At 37.0% G+C, this 19,087-nt stretch overlaps 1 protein-coding gene across 28 annotated transcripts in view; it reads right to left on the bottom strand.

Annotated features, from left to right (window-relative positions):
* The window catches only part of LOC149651155 (uncharacterized), a 47,144-nt gene that overhangs the window by 22,657 nt on the left and 5,400 nt on the right, over nt 1–19,087 (bottom strand). For 12 of the 28 annotated variants that reach the window (XR_016371067.1, XR_016371081.1, XR_016371072.1 and 9 more), the window contains exons 1-5: nt 8,226–13,456; nt 7,412–8,156; nt 7,192–7,352; nt 7,041–7,121; nt 6,809–6,966 (exon numbers count right to left, since the gene is read on the bottom strand). The gene's annotated coding sequence lies outside the window, so the exon portion shown is untranslated. Of the gene's footprint in view, nt 1–84; nt 785–4,400; nt 5,635–6,808; nt 6,967–7,040; nt 7,122–7,191; nt 7,353–7,411; nt 8,157–8,225; nt 13,460–19,087 lie in introns of those variants that run through there. The other 16 variants (XR_016371089.1, XR_016371090.1, XM_089847981.1 and 13 more) reach the window with 12 other exon arrangements.

Genomic DNA, 19,087 nt, shown 5'->3' with positions numbered 1-19,087 from the left:
CGAGACAAAGTTTAGAGGTTTTTCTTAAATAATTAAATAAATAAATATAACTGATATTAATTATTTTAACCGTCAGTAAATTACCTAAATTCTATTAGAATTGAGAAATGAGTAGCACCTTGCGCAAGATAACTGTGCTCAGGCTGTAAAAAAATAACTTCTCTCCGGGTCCTCTTTTGAAGTAAGAAGTCCATGAAAGCAACCGTACAATGAACTTATGATAAATTATTAATTGCACATTTTGATATGCTCGTTAATCAGTGGGCGTATTTTCACGGGCACGATGGTGGGACGGGTGTTGGTTAAACCGCGTTTGACAATGACTAATTTCCTTCGTCAGTCTTAACGCGCGACTATTGTGGCAAAACTGCGATGCGTTTTCGAAAGGCAACCGAATCGTTAACGTATAGTTCATCGGCTCCGAAACTCTGAATGTTTGTAAATCGCGTTGAGATCCACGAAAATGACACAAAAGTACTGTAATTAGTTAGCTCATGAGAATTAATCCCAAGGAGAAGGAACGCACATTAATGTTAATAGGTGATTCGTAAAATAATTTAATTCTCTTCCACGGTTTCGTGCTTGGGTTCAATTTCAGCGATTGGTTCAATTTAGAGCCTAAGCCATGGCGATTGAAAGTTTAAAATTAACATTAATGGCGTTTTTCGTTGCGTTCAGACGGAGAACACGATAGCATAATCTGTTGTTTCGGTTTGTGCGGGTGAAAGAGTCTTTCAGACATCGCCAAAAACCGTAAACCATTCGTGAAAAAGTATAGTTGGTGCTGGAACAAATTTAGGAATCTTTTACAAAAATTAAGATCATTTATTGTTGCAAATCATTAGCAAACTATAAACTGCTAGTACAAGGTTTAAAAGGGAAACTCATTGGTACAATTCAAGGCGCTAACTGACTTCTTGAGGCAATCGCCTAGATTAGTATTTAGGAAAAGCGCTCGGCGTACAGATATCGCTGGCCGAGTTTATCCTCATTATATTGTATTCAGGCAGCGAGTAATAAATGACGCGTACTACTCGGCAGCCGGTCTCGCGCCCACCCAACCCGACCAAGGCCCAACCGAGCGAACTAGGTGCCTTGCTCCACTCATAGATATATGAACCCATAAAGAGTCTAGATACCCTACCGAATCTAGCAATAGTTAGCGGTCGACGTGATTTTCTTAAGGAAAGAATTTAAGTGCGCCATCTATCGGTATATTATAAAATGAAGAAGATTGAATACATTTTTAATTTTATAACACTCGGAAGTTTAAATAATATTTATTTCACTTTAAAACGTTTTCTTAAACATGTGGTTCGAAAATTAGTAGCCTTGATAAGGCTAATTTAAATTAGGCAATATCTCTTTATAATCTCAATATTCGGGTTAAATTAAAACCAATTAGTAGTTTTGATAAGATATATTTAATTATACCATACCTATACATATTTTACAGACAAGGAGGATTCATAACATTTACACAAGGAGGCCTGGCTTTAGACTTACCCAGTGAGTCAGGCCTCCTTGTGTAACACCTGAAGCCTGGCCTCCCTCTGTAAATGGTATGAGTCCTCCTTGTCTATAACCTATGTATACACATTAAAATGATAAAAGTTGCTAAGCCGCATTTGCGTTAATCTTTCCTCTGTTTTCACTCTATTTTATTTCAATATGTAAACGATAGATGGCGTTTTAATAGTAAAATATAGTTGCCCGCTAGTTGTAGACGGACCTAAACTGAGGTAGTACATTCGTGTATCTATGGCTCCGCTTTGCGTTGCGCTTGTCGAGCAACTGCGCCGGCTAATTATCGTTAAACGACATTAAAGGCGAAAGGCGAGAAGGGCCCTTTATATCCCACCATCGACTCGAAACTCGAATAATGTTTAAAAGAGATTCATTCACTCGGAGAAATTGAGTGGAAAGACTAAAGACCTAATGAAAATATACTTTCACAATCCTTCCCCTACTACGTGATTTACCGATGACATAATGTTCGCTCCGTTGGATCACTCAGTCGCTGAAATTAACGAGCTCCTTTCGATGATACCTTTATAGTATCACTTTCTATAGATTATGACCGCCTATCCAATTTATACACATATTGTTTTGTCCTTGACTCGTTTCAACGTAAATTAACTGATTGGAAGGCAAACTTTGTAAAATTAATGTCAAAGAAGATAATTCAGTAAACCATAAATAGCGTAATATCAATAAGTATGACACTGAATTAAATACCTTGTTGGAGGTGTGTCTCTCCGTTAAACGCGATTTCCATTAACTTGTCAAGACCAATTTTCGCAGAAGTGAGGCAGAACAAATAGCTATATGCAATATGATTTTAGAGTTGTCCCGAACTTGCCCATTCCCTTTTTTGGGAAAAAAAACGAAGTCCTTTCCCCCGTTAAAAATGTAGCGCTGTGACATATGGAAAGTGTCTTATTTATTGTTTTTACCTTACTTATGTTAAAACGTGCGTCAAGCGATAGGTTGTAATGAACTTGTATTTGCGGTCGTATTTCACCGAGATGGGTGAATTAAATTTCTAATATGCCATTTGCACGAGCTACTATACTGTATCAAGTCTTTCTAAAAGGAACACTAATTAAAAGTACTATGATAGAATGGAAATTTATGGTACTTTTTCTGGGCGCCATTTTCCATGCATTGTAATAATATGAAATTCATGGGATTTCATCTGCATGGGAATATTAATAAATTCATTAGAATTGACCTAAATTCATGGTAACCATATTGAACTCATTGTAATTCACCAAAATTCATGGATATATTTTTAAATTCATAGAATTAATTAAACTAACGAGTACAATTCAGTCTTCTTTGTGGGGAAATTTCCATTGAAAACATCCTAGAATGTACAGCGATTTTGCTAGTTAGAAGCCCCTCTACTTGTACCCGATCTTCCCTGGTCCATTCGGGCAGGGGAGAGCGCTGTCTAACATGCAATTTATCGTCGCTTGATCAAGCTGGCTTTAAGGTGGCACCGACCTGCAATTAATCATCTCCTTTGACGCTCAGCCACGCACCTAAAATCCCTTCCTCACGCCTCGCTTCGCGTGTTGATGCTTCTAAGTTACAGCTTACAAGTCCAACAGATACATGCACAATATAGCGATATGAGCAACGATTCAAATCACACGGATTATTCCGAGAAACAAGTTCAAACCTTCTACAAAAAGGCCTAGTAAGACACCGAGTATAGTTACACTCGCGATATGTCACCTAAGACCATTACCAAAAGCTCAACGTTAATTCTTCATAGAAAAGCTCTCACTTTTAACGTCATAAGCCTTTTTGTAAATGACAGATTAACAAAGAGTCAAACAGTATCCTTGTTATCCATATGAGATTTTGATTTACCGTAATCTCAATCTTACGCAGAGATGCGCGACGTTAGCAAATTACTGAAAAGCCAAAATACATTTGGCAGGTTTGCACGACCAATCCTATGATCACCAAGAATGAATAATATTCTATAACCCCGAATGCCTTAAAAACTGAACTATTCTCGACATCAACTTGGCATCGTAATCATAATAGTATTCAAGCCTTTCATGTTTCATCGAGGTTATTTCCATTTTTCTTTAGTGTAACATATTCTGACTCTCTTTGTTAGTCCGATAAGACTGATAAGACATTCGATTAATAGACCAATTCGAATATTACATGCAGAGAAAAAAACTTCCAGGGGCAAGCCGCCATTCTGAATAATTTCCCTCACGCCAGGAGACATCGCTAGAGGCATGACCGGGCTTGCTAGCCTCTAACACGCAGTGAGCTTGGGCTGCCCTCTAGTGGTGTTTCGTGGCGGGAGAGAAATTATTCAGAATGGCGGCTTGCCCCTGGAAGTTTGTTTCTCTGCATGTAATATTCGAATTGGTCTATTCAGACACAAAAATCCAAACCGACGAAATAAAATATTTTTCAATCATTTGGTATTATAGCAAATACGGCAGCTTGCATGTTTTCTTGAAATACATTTTTGAAGGTATCTGTCAACGACTTCGCTTAATCAAACCCGCAGCAGCAGATATACTTTACAAATCTACTATACGCGTGTCAAACTTGAAAGAAATCAGGAACTACAAGCTCGTTCTCCAACCTATGCATAACTAAAAACATTTGTACTTTGTCTCGATTTGAGATAGGAGATGTGTATCTCATTAGCCACCGTGCGTCGATGGTTGAAGAAGTGCACGCCACCGCCTTTCTAATCTCACTTTTGACACGTTTCAACTTATCCCTTCCCATGCAGAACCACGCGTTATTTTCGAAAATGATGATGGCGCGTATTTTGGGTGGACAGCTTATACCCTTATAGTCTTAACTAAGTTTCAAAGCCGAATGAAGTAGAACCTACGAAGAAGCAAATATCTTACGGATTTCTCCATCTTCCCCTTTATTAAGCGTATTCGCAATGTCTTCTTGGACATTCAGCTATCAAATGGAAAGAACAAAAACGTCATCGGTACTTCGGCGTTGTCAGCTCGTCATTAGGTGGCGCTCTACGCGGCATACATCAGCCTCGGGGGCCCTATTCGCGTCGTTTTTAAGTATTTTTGCTCGCCAACAGTCGTTCCAGGATTTCACCGCCATAGAATGCTTGAGTAAGCTTGCCACGTTAAAGGCGCAGTCTAAAACATTAGAGCAGAATATTCTTTACTACTGGCTTGAAGAAGGAAGCCTTTAGAGAGGCTTTTTAATCAATTAAATGAGATTCGATGTAGACCAATATTAGGCTTAAATTACAGCCGCGAAAGAACCCGCCGTTACCCTTTAGTACTGTGCATTTTGCTTACTTTTAGGACCGTCATTTTAAAAGATGATGGAATGTTTATATCCAAAAAGCCGTATGCTGGACAGAGCATATCAATGAAATCAGATGGATGAAAGGCATGGATGTTTTCCTTGGGAAAGTTTTTATGAATTTCTTTCCACCATTTTTCAAGATGGCCGCGGACTCTGTCTAACGTTCTTGCATAATTTAAGCCTTCTCGTTAAAGCGGTTTGGGCAGGGCATTGATTATTAGTCAGTCGTAACATTCATCAGGATCAGTATTTGCAATAAAAACACAAAAATATATAAGCTTCTGTACCGTAAGACACTGTTGTATTATTTCATCGAATAACAATTGCTGTTCTTGACCAAAGAATTAAACTTATTAAAGATTGTTGGATCATTAGTTCATAAGTTTGTCACTGGTTACTGAGAGCTTGTCATGGAGTGGCAACGTAGGTGAAACGTCATAGATTCTCGTAAAGCGACTAAACAGGAAGACAGACTGCCAAACCGTGAATATTTAAATCACTACTCAGAAAAGGCTTTTTTGTTGAATTTGTCCTTAATACTTTTTAACTTAAATTATTGATGCTATCCCTTTAAATGATAAGACCTACGTTGAAGAGTATTTTTAAAAGCTGACGGACATATTGATACGCGGGGGATTCGACGTTTTAGTGGAAAGGGGACGAGCTACTTTTAAGTTCGAAATTCGAAGCTGTCGAAACGTTAGTTCTGCCCGGGGCCATTTTATATCCCGGGCAGCATTTGGGTCCCAGTATTGTCATATAAGCGTCAGCCTCCAAGGCACCTTTTTAGGCAATACACGACATCTGAAAGGGTCAGGAGATTCTTACACAGAGTGATTATGTTCAATTTTCTAAAAGTCTCATACGCTTGCTTAAACTCAAATTATTCTTTTTTATATAAATACATATGTCATGAAGATAATTTCAAACCATAATATGTATTTCAATGACCAACCGAGTGAGAAATGACGCGTATTTAGACAAGAAAACGTTTTCGTTTAGAGTCTAAATTTTGGTCCCTGACTATAGATTCCATATATTTCATTCAATTTGAAACTTGTACAATGGCATATCTACAATGTTTTGCTTTTATCTTCTCATATTAAAAAGACGGCGTTGATAAATGCTAATATTTTTACGCAAACCATCATGCACAGCCACTTCGTTATTATCAATCACGAATACTTCTTAGACCAATATCTCATATTATATTCCTATAATGTGGATCCAATGCCACCTCTAGTCAAGCGTTCGCGTCCCTGAGTGGTGTGGAAAAGCATCGATGGGGAACTTCTTGTCGCGACGATTCAGCGTTTTATTATTGTTAGAAAACCCTTGTCAGTTCGGATGGGTACCTAAGTATATCCTTGCCTAAGGAACTCTTTTACCCGTGGAAAAGATGACAATCTCTTCACTATAGGAGCGTATTTATTGACCAGGTAAGGAACACAATCTCAACAACACTGGTTCGACAAGATGCCTTATCGCTTTTCGATTCGGGTTTTCAAAGGGTTCCCATGGAAGCCGAGTGTATACCTAAGATTTTTACTGGTATCAGCGCGTCTAACATCTTTTGTCATCGGTTCCCTTTTTTTCATTCCCAATGCGGCGTGGACACCTTTAAGTTCAATATTTTTAAAACGAGTCTCACCCCGAGGCACTGGTCATTCGTATGCGAGAAACGGATTCACCGCGAACAATTACACCGATTGACAATACGAAAACGAGGAAAGATCTCGAGGTTTGGAGATCAGTATAATAAAAGTATGAGCGTTTTTTTCAGACCGCCTAACCCATGGACAGGCAAAGCTATGTTAAATCCGCGTTAACAAATCTGTAATGGTTAGCCAAGGCTTAATTTTAAACAGACTTTATAAGCAATACCAGAGTGATATTTACAAAAACTAACTTGATAGATCGTTTATGAATATTTAATGAGAGAGAGGCTAAAATAAATAAATAATAAAATTGAACTCACTTTTATAATTTAGTCAGATTTTCTCCCCATATCGGTGACTGGAGAACTCTACTCCTCAAAAAACAAAATGGCTCGAATTTTACTAGGTTTTGGTGAAAAACTTCCAACATCCACCGCCACAGCGCTATAGTCAGGCGTTGCTCTATTCAGTTGCCTGTCTTTAAAAAATTTACTTTAAAAGATTACTCCATTTTTTTAAACCAAAATTCCATTGTCCGAAAATGATTTTTACATTTTATAAATCTATTACGACAACACAAGGCTCAAGTGATTTCGCTGTCGCTAATTGGTTAAGGATTCCTATGACGGATTTCTTTAAAAATAAAATTGTGTTAGTCTAAACTTACCACCTGTTGAAATATTTAAAATGAATATAAAAGTACCCTATAATTTTCGGTAATTTCTTTAAATGTTAATGGTCTTTTATTAGACTTAATCGATTAGTCTTGCCATTTCATTCTCCCTTAGAAGGGGTTGTAGCACCTAAACCAAACACGATAAAATCTTGCGCAAGTTTCAAGTTGACAGCTTACAATTTTTCATCCTAAAAAAAACAAATAAAGAATATGAACTATCTTTGGGTACGCATTCGTTTGAACTTACAACGTAACGTTGTTGAAAGGTAGAAAATTTCCATAGAAAAACCAGATTGATCATGGAAATATATGTTCTTTCTAAGACTGTAAGAGGAGGATTATCCGTATTCTCTCCTGTCTTTATCTCATTATTATATTTAACATAGTCGCTATGTAATTATTTTTTATTGCTTGTAATAAGGGGCTACGCGGCGTTAGTCATTAAAGATTTTTAATGGTCATTAATTATTATTTCTAATCTGCCTTCGCCGTCTTTCCCTATCATTAACATTTCTACATCATGGACCTCCCATTTCAATCATAACTTTCAAGAAATAATAATAAGGTACTTATTTCAAGATTCAACGTCAATTTTAAAATATTCACCCATGCAAGCCCAGTCGACCTTGTCGAGTAACTACAATCTCGTTATATTACTTCATCGCGTACATGTCGAAAAGGGATGGGTTGAAACGGTAGACTTTGAAGAAAATGTTTTTTTTTTTCTTTTTTTCTAAATTCAAAAGAGCATATAAAATAATGAATAATTTCAAATGTGTCATAATCTGTCTTACTCTTAGAAAATCTCTAACACTGTTTAGTTCGCAAAATATTATTAGTAACATCATAAAACCTTTCACGTTTTTTGTTCAAACTTCAGTGTAACCCTTCTCAATATCTATTTTTCGAGAACATTCACTAACTGTCCTCCTCCACATATTTAACTATTTTCTTGTTTTAGGAGACATATCAATGTTTGTGAGCCCACATCTCTGTAATTAAAGGGAATGCGAATTTACAATTTCATATCACGTTTTACCACGAAAGTGGTATTACATTACACTTTCAAGTCTCTACTTTCAAAATATCAAGTTTTTAATATAATTGAATTAAAGTTTATATTTTAAAAATCCATTGAAAAATCACGAAAACTCAGTTTCGATATATATCAATAATTTTGTCTTGTCGAGCATGTTCTCCCGTTTTATGACATCACTATGACGTGAGGAAAAAAGCGCGGGAATCCTATACGTGTCTCGAGCTTCTCGTCAGTCTAAACTCTGGGCCAGATAGCAAAGAGAGAAAATATATCTGTGACGTCAGCCTACGGGAAACGTTTTAGCCTGTCATAAAAAGTGGATTTCAAATAATTTCATACGAAGCATTTCAAATGCATATTGCTAAATAAGCATAAAACAGAGAATTAAAAGTTTGATAATTTTGAATTCACAGAAATTAATTCTATCTTTTGTTATATAAATCAGAGGTTTTTCAAACGAAGCTAATCATTCCCTTTAAACATTTTTAGAGCCCATGATCTTTGATGAAACTTTCCACTCAGTTTGATCCAAAGAACGCACCCTTATCAGATAGTAAACAAACTGTGAAAAACTCATTTCCATTCTTAGTAGGTAGCTCATATGGTACTCTGGACTTTGCGTAATTCGGTTCATTAGCATCACTACATTAGGTACGGAAATAGTATCTTCGATTATAATGGGATGGGAAGAAAGGTTGTTCGTCGGGTAAATGAAAGGTTCTTACGGTCGAATGTGTTAATGACGTCGTCTCCGGGCTGTTAAAAGCGCGTGTTCTTCAACGCGCCCACCCCGGCCGTCTAACCGGTTCCCAAAGTCATTTGTACAACTCGATTTAACCATTAACCTACCGGATGTCGTTTCAAACATTCGGATAAAAAGAAACCGACAAGCCAGGTGTTCGACGCCATCATTATTTGGATGGGAACTTACGTAAGATTTCTCTTTAGTCGTCATTTCGCCGCAAATCAAGCGATATTTGACAAATAATAATAATTCCATCGGAAGTTAAAAGAATTCGTAGAATTCAAAAGCCTTATAACAAGTTACAACTTTTTTTTATTAAGTTTTAGATAACAATTAAGAAGTGTTTAGAGAACAAGTTGAAGAATGCCATAAGCGAGGTGCAATAAATATTAGTTACTTGAAAATATTATAGTAATGTACATATAGTCCTCATAGAAAAATAATGATACTACATCAACATAAAATTCGAATTGGTTATTTTTCCTTAGATATCTGTTATTTCAATCGAAATTTGCTGGCGTTTTCATGATTTAAATGTTATCGCAATTCATGTGTCGCTTTCATGCCTTAATTGTTAAATAATGCTATTGACGTGTCGCTTTCATGCAAACTTGTTTCTCGCCTATCTGATTTCCACAAACAAGAAACAGTCAAACAGACACCCAAAAACTCCGTTCTTATAAACTACATGTTACACAACCGCACGTAGCTTAAAACCCAAGTTTGTTTCGACGTCAATATAAAACCGAGGTATCATTGGTTCATTATTTACCGAGTTGTTCGTTGCCAGTTTGTCTTTCAAAAATAGGTGAAATTCTGATGTAATGCGTGTGAAAAGTAGATAGATTACTTCACACTAATAGCAATTTTGTTGAATATGGGTATAGATTAAGCCCCTCCTCGTGCAAATTTAAATTTCTCTCAATTTAAAACACAGACTTTCAGCGAGCCGTATCTTAAATCTAGGCCTTTCCGAAATGATGAATAGCTAGCCGATGATATCGTCGTAATGATTCGGCCGAGGGAAAATTGCCTCTTGATATAAAGCCATTCGCTACTAATTCAACTATCCAAGGCTTCATTCCCGACTGGATATAAATTAAATAGGCGAGACCGACCTTTCGAACAGAAGTGTCGGATATTTTCCATTTCAATTTATAATAGAGCAAAAATAACCCTTTCGGCATAGGAAAACTCTGCTATTTGAAGATCCAAAAATCATAGGTTGCCTGCTCTATTTGGAGTTTCGACAGATTTGTAAACAAGACAGTATAATGATATTTAATTATTAATTCCTGTAAAGAAGAAAATAATTTACCAATTCAAGGGGTTGATGATCAGTTTTAATTTTTAATAAATGAACTTCGAAATGAAATAGGAACAGAATTTGTAATGTCCAACACCACAGTTTTCATCACAATCATTTTCAAATTGAGATATACCCGGGCTATACATTTCTCTAAGCGCCGCAAAGCTATACCTTGTTTACGAGATTAACATCAACAAAACTCCCTTTCGGGGTATTACTATATGGTTAAATGTTTCGAATGCGAAGAAGTGGTAACTTCAAAATATGACCATTTTTCATTCGTTTTCATAAAGGTTTTCACTTCGAACTTTCTCAAACCTTGAATTGTAAATTTGTCGATGATAGTTGGTTCTAAAATTTAATTGCATTCACATATCGATCAAAATTATATCATAATTTAACTTTAATTTGATAAACAGTTTTGACGAAGATTCATTGATCGATGACAAAAAACTTGACACAGTTATGAGAGAGATGAATTTAGACAAGCCAAGCATGTGACAAAATTCAAATAAGTATCACCTTGATTCATTCTAATTATGAGCAGCTTATGCTCCAATAACTTTGTTAAAAAATATATCAACAAATGTAACGTATTAGTTTGCGTTGATTTTGTTATTTTGTTGTGATTTTAAAGTTAAAAATAAAAGTTGAATTTAATATTTTTTCGGTCATTTACTTCACAAATATTTTTAGCTCGGTTAATACCAGGGTACCGGTCATTTTTTTAAAATGGCGGCGTTGTAAGGGCGGGGCCCAATTTGGACCACGTGTGAGACCAAGAATGAAGTTCACAAATCTACTTTCAACTTTTAATCCCAAGAATGGAATTAAAAATTACTATTTTGAAATATTAAATTTCTTGCAGCAAATTTGCAAAAAATAAATTCTAAATCACGAAGGTTCTGTAATTCTTTCCTTTGAACGGCTAAGAAGCAATGGCTACTCCCATTAATATTTCCTCGTAAAACGCGTATTTTATAAATTAAACAGCTTTTAGTTGTAAATGATTTTAAAAAGTATGATATAGTATGTTTTTGCCTTTAGATATGGTTTATGCCCCTGGAGAGGGAGTCACGGGCAATTATCCGTAGTTTTGAGGCTAGAATAATCATAAATTCCTCCCAAAATTTGTAATGGGCGCTGCAACTAACCCACGCGCGCTGATATCGAGTCGATGAAAAATGGATTTTCGCGCCGGCTCCATTATCAATTTTAATCATAGCACGAATTTCCAATTCACGTCATTTCGACCGCCGAGCTTATGATAATTGAGCGAACGTAATAAAAGACCCTCACGCTCTCACGATAAGACAACTATTACGCAAGACTGATAGTTGTGGAACCACATTACACTACGCGCAAACTATTTTCGTCTACAGAATTAGAAAAATAATGATGTTGGAACAATTACCTCTAACTGCAAAGTTAAGAATGTTATGAAAATCAATTGCGGCAAAATGGTACTGAGTACATGGAATAGTTTGGCCAAGACAGGTATCGAACATCGCATGCTACACGTTTCCCTTCACCCTACAATCAAGGCAACTTCAGATATCACTCAATAGCGGCCTATTTATGCTCGTTTCTATCTACGTGTGGTTATATAACACGTAGCTATTAGAAACCGGGATTTGGGTGGCCTTGGGCTCAATGGTTCTTACCTCTCCGAGTGACGATGACGTCACGGATAGGTATTACACTGGACGTGTCTGTGTGTGTGTCTGTCACCACGTTCGCAGTTGGAAAATCGGAGCAAACGATATTTTTAGATGCGAGTCCTGGTTTAACCGATGGGTTGCTTAAAAATTTCGCAAAATTATAGGATTTTTGACGAGTTTTGCCAAAAATATAGGATTTTATAGGATTATATAGGAATTGTAGGACCCCTGGGGGCCCTGCGTCATATGACGTAATTACAGTGTTTACAACCATTTTCTTAAATGGGAGGCAACATAAGCTATCGGCACAACTTTGTTACTGGCCGAAATTACCTTACTTTACATAGCACTCCGAAAAGAGCAGGTAACAAACAAAGGAGACTTGTCACGTGATTGGCGTGTTTGAAACGTCGCGCTTCAAAAGCAGTCTTAATCTAATAATTCTTTCTTACTCTGGCGGAGATATTTATCTTGTAGCTGATCAATCTTGGATCTCGGCGTTGTTTAATTGGCTACTCGGGTAATGACGTTCAGGGCGATTTAAAATGATGGATGGCACGTTATTGTTCGGATAATTTGAGGTTAATTAAACTAGGAAAAATTCAACTTCTTAAAAAAAAAATTGAAACGTGATTGTTTTAGCGATGCCTATCTGTATAACAGAAATATATAGTAAGAAATGAGAATGTAGGTAGAATTTTTAAAAAATCTATATAAAATTCCCTATTTTTAAACTACAAAAAATATATTTCCGAACATTTGTTCAAGGCTGTTTTTGAATTTTGAATTTTCGCGTCGTAAAACCACTGTAATTTCAATTTCCGCTTGCTTTAACAAATTATTAGAGTATTCTGACATAATTACTGAATTTTAATCGTGGTTCAAACACAACTGCCAATTTTTTTCTTCTAACTGACGATACTTCTTGTCACAACAAAATTATTTCCCCTTCTCCCTCCTAGGGTTTTCCGTACGTTTTGATGTGCCAGAGGTGATTGCCTTACCGAAAGCTAGAGTGCTATATCCATACGTAGGACTTCGTATTTAATCCAAGATTCAACGTGAAAATGAGATAAATTATCTTTGTGGGCTCACTTTTCCTAATGTATTTCTGCTATAGGGCCACATACCCTAATATTATTTGTTTTTATTATCTTAGGGGAAAATAAGTTTACGATTACAATTTGTTTCGGACAGCTTTCCAATTATTTGAGAAATAACTACAGAGTCTTCAACTCCGTGTCGTAGGTAATTACTAGATTCAACGTTGTAATCTTCTAACCCCTCGCCTGTATAAATTAGAATTCCATCGAAACGACTATTACACGATTTTAAGAAGGAAACTTTTGACTAGAATAGCTTATCACACGCGTGCACGTTGTTGTAAATTTATTTGCCAAATTATAAAACGCCATCTGGTTTCATTACGAAGAACTAGTGATTTAGTTCGTTACGGTAATTTCAAAACCCTGGGGACGAGTTACCTACCGTGTTTAGAACCAACGATCCTAACAATTGGGTACGTAATGTTTAACTGACCCGAACTAAATAATAGGTCGGACATGTTTTGCTAGGAAATTAGGCGACATATTAGTCCAAACGTTAAAATGCTATCTGATCTCATGGGATTAGTGCAATTTGTTTAAAATTAAAAATTATATTACTCCTAAACCGATCACAAATAATTAGGGTGTTCCAAAAAGGGTGGTAGCACCGAAGAACAATGGGTTTCTGTTTCTCACTTTAATTCAAGCGGTCATTCCAATCATAACTTGTTAACGGTGGATCATAGGACAACAGGTCATAGAACATATCCGACTCATTGTACTTCGGGCTTACCACACTTTCCAGAACCCCCTGCCTTTCGATAGGTACACCTGAACACATCTCTATGGCGTCGACCAAAATTTGATCAAACACATCGTAAAACTAGCCAGGTAGTGATCGAACAATTTTCAAAATCATACTTACATCATAAATACTTTAAATTGAAATGGAAATTCAATATGATGTATCGATTCGAAAAAGACTCATGAGGAGAGCGAATAAATTGTTTATTAATCTTGTCGGAAAATTTCTTTGAAGTGAAGTCAGTCAGCTTTCAAGTTACCGGTGAATTAAAGAAAAGAGTAGTGCACCTCGCTGTTTTGATATTCATTTTTGTCGCAATGAGCATTCTCACGCACCGAGATCAAGAATTCTATGCAATATTCCAAATCTAACCCCAAACACCAAATTTCATTAGGAAAAGAGATACGCCAGTATCGTATTTAAATATTTAAATACTGATTTTCAACCGCTGTGATTGCTTTCAAAAGATTAAAGTGATAATAAAGTGGTTCGCGAAACAAATAGATGATTAAAGGGCGTCATAAATTTTATATGAAAGGGTAGTTAAGAATAGAGTGGAAAATAGACTCAAGGGAAAAATATTTCCAGGAAAGTCAAATTGTGCAAGATAAAGTAAATAAAACACTTTTTTACAGATCTTCTCTAAAAATAGTGGTTAGAAAAGGATACTATACTTCGTTGCTAGATGGCTTTAGAAAAGGCTACAAAAAGGAATTTCTGTCACCATCAATTTTAACTTGTAGAACGCTTATCCTAGGTATCACTATCCCTTTGAAAGGAAGTTGCGTATTGCTCAAGAGCCCCAAAAAAAGAAGAGAAAAAAAACTGGGATAAATTTATGGGTTTTGTCGGCACGGGAGTCCAAGATGTAAAGAGCGGTGCTGGCAGGGTGCCGGAAAAGAGCCCACCGCGAAAAGGTGTCGGGGCCCAGCACCTACAACGGATTTGACTAGTCTCCCTTCTCACCGGGGCACCACATCCATTGAGTCGCTTTCTACCAGTACACCAAGATGTAATGTAGTTTCTACTATAATTTGTAGTACATTCTACTAAATCCTTCGCTAAAGAATCCGTGGAGGTTCTTTCACGAGTGCTATTTATGTGTGTCGGCAAAATACAAAGGCGCGTACCCGCAATGTCTCCATATTTGTATTTGACGCATAAATTTCAGGTACTTCGGGCTCTTGTAAACTTTTCACAATCGTGTGTACTGCGTTTCTCTTCGGAGGAATTCGACTAAATCTTTGTGGACCTCCGAGTATAAGACGACAATTATTATCGTTAACACCGTGTTATCGGGAATTCGGTTGATACGAAGTTAGAGTTGCCTTGGTAAGACCAGAAGTTGTTCAAGTACACAATGATGAAATTTATATGTACAGCCAATGAGTGCGTGAAATCCACCGTGCAGATTCATCCGCACTGAAAACAGTGCAGAAATGGGTGACGGTTGATCATTAATTGGTGAAGGTTCGAAAGTGTCGTCTATCTCGGAAAAGGGTTCTTGTAAGGTTAACAAAAGTCATGGCATACACTTTATTTAGTATGTTTTTCTCAGGCCACAGAAAAAGTCGTTCAAGCAGCAAGCGTAATACCATTGCTTTGCCAGCTCTAAAGAGTGCCTAAGCCAAAACCACCATCACGAATCAGTAGATATCACACTCGTATATAAAAAATGGCATTGAACCTCAAAATGGTGCCTCGTGTACTGAGTGAAGATACATCTGATTTAAAAGCACGTATTCACCGCTCGGCGGCGGGGCATTATTGGCCAATTGAAGAGGGGGAGAATGATAATAATGGAAATAGTCATCTATCTATTTTCTTATTCAAGCGTACATTTTTATTAATGATCTTTCGCGAGACAAACGGCTTGTTTTCTTGGGAAAGGAAATAACTATGGTAGAAGCCCGTCAATCATACTTCTCATTTGACGACTATCGTTCAACTTAGATGAGTTAACGAGTACGAGGCTGCAGAACGGTGGTTTTAAAGCGCCTCCTTACCGTCTGTTTCTCCACAACAAAACTTGTCTTCATTCGCAATAGTCGATGGAGAGGAGAAGACACAATAGAGTGGCCGCCGAGTCGTAACTCAAAAACCGTGATGGAAAGATTAGATTTATAAAATATCATTAACGGGCTGCTCGCGAGACAACCTAGCACGAAATGAACGCCTAAAATCAAGAAGGCCAAGGGTACACTACAACAGTTTCTTGTGGAGTTACTGAATCAGTTCGAATTATCTTATTTATCTCTTCAGAAAAATGTGGCTCATGAAATCATCGATTCAGAAAAATTGTCTTATATGGAATTACCGCTTCAAAATTCAAAGTATTCGGAAAACGGTCAATGTAAAGTCAGTCACCAATCAGACCCGGAAAAAATCGAGCCACTATTTCATGTTATTTGGTTATGTTTTGCGATTTGCCCATCAAACACAATGCCTTATTATAATGACCATATCACAAGTCATCGACAGAAAAAGGTGACTACTACAACATCGGCGTTAGTTTAACGAATTGCACGTAATACTTGCACGGGACGAGGCTGAACCTTGGCCTAAATTCAGAATATCTTATAAAATATGGTTATAGCTCGTCCCTATTGTAAGTGGCAGGTTTTTGTCGGCACGGGGCGCGGGATTATAGAATGGGCCAAAGCGGTACTTGGTCCTCGCTCAGATCGACGAAACTACATTTGGAAAATGAATAATATTCGAGCTCCCCTTAAATTATAACAATTGCCGTTCCCTTCTCCGTTCGCGTAAACACCGTGATTAAGAATAATTGTACCTCTCCCCGAGATGAAAAATGGTTTTAGACGAACCGACCATAAAAATGGCGCCTCCTCATCTTAGCACGAAAAATTTAAAACACCCCCTTAAAATTTCCTTATCATATCGTTAAAGGAATAGTTCACTTATGTCCTGAAATTTTTGTACTGACAAGGCACATTTCTAGAAGAACACTAGCCTTGATAAAACAGAGACCCGCGGCAGCAAGGTGGTATAACTTTTTTTTAATGTCTAGGAAATAATTTCCCTATGTTTTCCAAGTTGGGACGTATCTCTTGTCCTGATCAACAAGTTGGGAAACCAAAATAAACCTCTCCAAGTCGAGACGCAATTAAGACAATTGAAGACAAATTTTAATTTCAGTACGAATTGTGAGCGTTGACTTAAAGTAATTTGAAATTAAGATAGTTTAATCGTAAAGGATTATAAAAAATATTCTGTGAAATTACTTTGCCAAAATTTGTCAAAGTTACCGAAAATTATTTAAAAAAAACTCTTAATCAACTTTTCACGTTAGGTTTAAAAAGAAATTTATTGTAACTAACGTTCAATCTCATGAACAGAAATTTTCCTTTTTATAATGTAGCCCTCGGCTGTGTTTAAAATTCCCTTAATTTCATAGTCATTTGACCCATTTTTAAATTCAGTGAGTTTTCCAGGTTTTTCTGTATTTTATTTTTCGCTCCAAAGTTTAAAAACGTTAAAGCTAGACGTTTAAAGTCCTACGCTTTCTAATAAAAACCCAAAAACCCAACATGCACACCATCCCTTTAAGACATTCTGTACATGCAAGCTCACAAGTACTCGTATTGGGATAGGAATAAGGAGCTGCATTGTATATTTTTTTGTCGGTTGTAAATTGCAATGGGGGATCATTCTTTCATTTCCCAATGACATAATAGCATCCCTAGGAAACAATTTCGCCCGTTTCGAGATCATTTTTCATTTGACCCCGACATTTTTCTTTTCTCGTTCCTTGCGTGTTCACCATAACAGAAACAACGTGTATAAAGACATTCTATTCGAATGAACGTAGTCCCTTCGCGTTGCCGTTTCCCCTAACAAAGCTTCGTTGGCTGTTACACCTTGAACGCAATGCGTCTAACGTCTTTGGAATACAATACAGGGAGAATAGCGAGTTTTGTTTTGATTAATGACACTATTTTCCATTCAACGTCGAAACTCTACGACTTATCATTCTTTATACCGCCAACTATAAACTATAAAATGTTATAAATTAACTGCGCGGACTATTTTACTAAAAGTTGTGCCACACACTAGGGCTGTGCGAATAGTACTTTTTTCACTGTTCGTCGAATATTAAATTTTTCAGTTTTTTTAACGACATCTATCGGTGCAAATTTTGATAATGACCAAGTAGTGGTAGGTTTGAAAATTTGTACCAAGTACCATTTCAGACTAATTTGTTCTACTGTATACTAAATTATCGGAATGAAAAAGCAACGCCATCTAGCTCATAAAATCGTACTAACGTTAGTTAACGCCCTCATATAGTGGCAAAACAGGCAAAATACCAAATAATTTGGTCCAAATTTTGTTATGGAGGCCCCAAAAAAAAGCCCCCGGTCATTATTTGGTATTCTAGAATAGTGAAAACAGATATTTGAATTCGTCGGTACGAATAGTCAGCCCATTATTTGGTCAAACAAGCAAACATGCTCACCAATTTCCGAAGTGAAATGAAAATGTTGAACAATTGAACTGAGCACAAATAGATAGTTAAGTACATTTAGTTTTCAATTATGCAATGTAACATAAATATAAAGCGGAGCTTGTTACTGGCTATCTTTAGATATGGGCCTTGGGGAATGTAACGAATATTGCCCAAGTTTCCCTAAAATATATCAATTTCTGTACAATGCCGTTTATAATGTTGTTTCGTGCGCAGAATGATATTTATATATAAAATAAGGGTTTTGCGTGATACTGAATGGCCAAGTTTCATGCAAATCTAAAACCCTATTACTCCTTCGTGTTTATACCTGTTGGCTATACCTCACCAGGGACATTAGAATTTACCACGATGAGGGGGTAAGAATAACGAACGACCGGCACAGTCTTCTGAATTCAAAGTTTTTCACAATAATTTAATTTTTCACCCTTAAAATCGGGTTAAAATAGAAAACTTTGTCGGGTTGAAGAAATAAGACGGGCCTCTAAGGTTTGCTTTGGTTTGACAAGGATCCCCTGGCCTGGGAGACATCTGGTCAACAGATAACGTAAAAAGTGCCCTTGCCCATCCCTTTAGATTTGCGGACGTCAAGGAATAAGAGAGCTCGGGGCCGCGCTAAGAAGAGTATGGTATATTTAATGGGGAGACTGTGAGCGGTCCTCTTGATGGAGGCAGCCGTGTTTTATCATCCCGACCTACGAGCCTCTTAAAGGCCGGATTTTCTGCTAGAGGGTTCTCCTGGTGCAGAAAATGACTCGCGACCGAGTAACAATAGAGAAGCGAGTCGTCTAAAAAATACGGTTCTCCTGGTACAGAAAATCGAGGGATA

Source organism: Phalangium opilio, unplaced genomic scaffold, assembly GCF_054372755.1.
Source record: "Phalangium opilio isolate 3A_F unplaced genomic scaffold, DU_Popi_V2 ptg000082l_1, whole genome shotgun sequence".
NCBI lineage: Eukaryota > Metazoa > Arthropoda > Arachnida > Opiliones > Phalangiidae > Phalangium > Phalangium opilio.
Note: the sequence above shows the minus strand (reverse complement) of the source record. Positions and strands in the feature narration are given on the sequence as shown.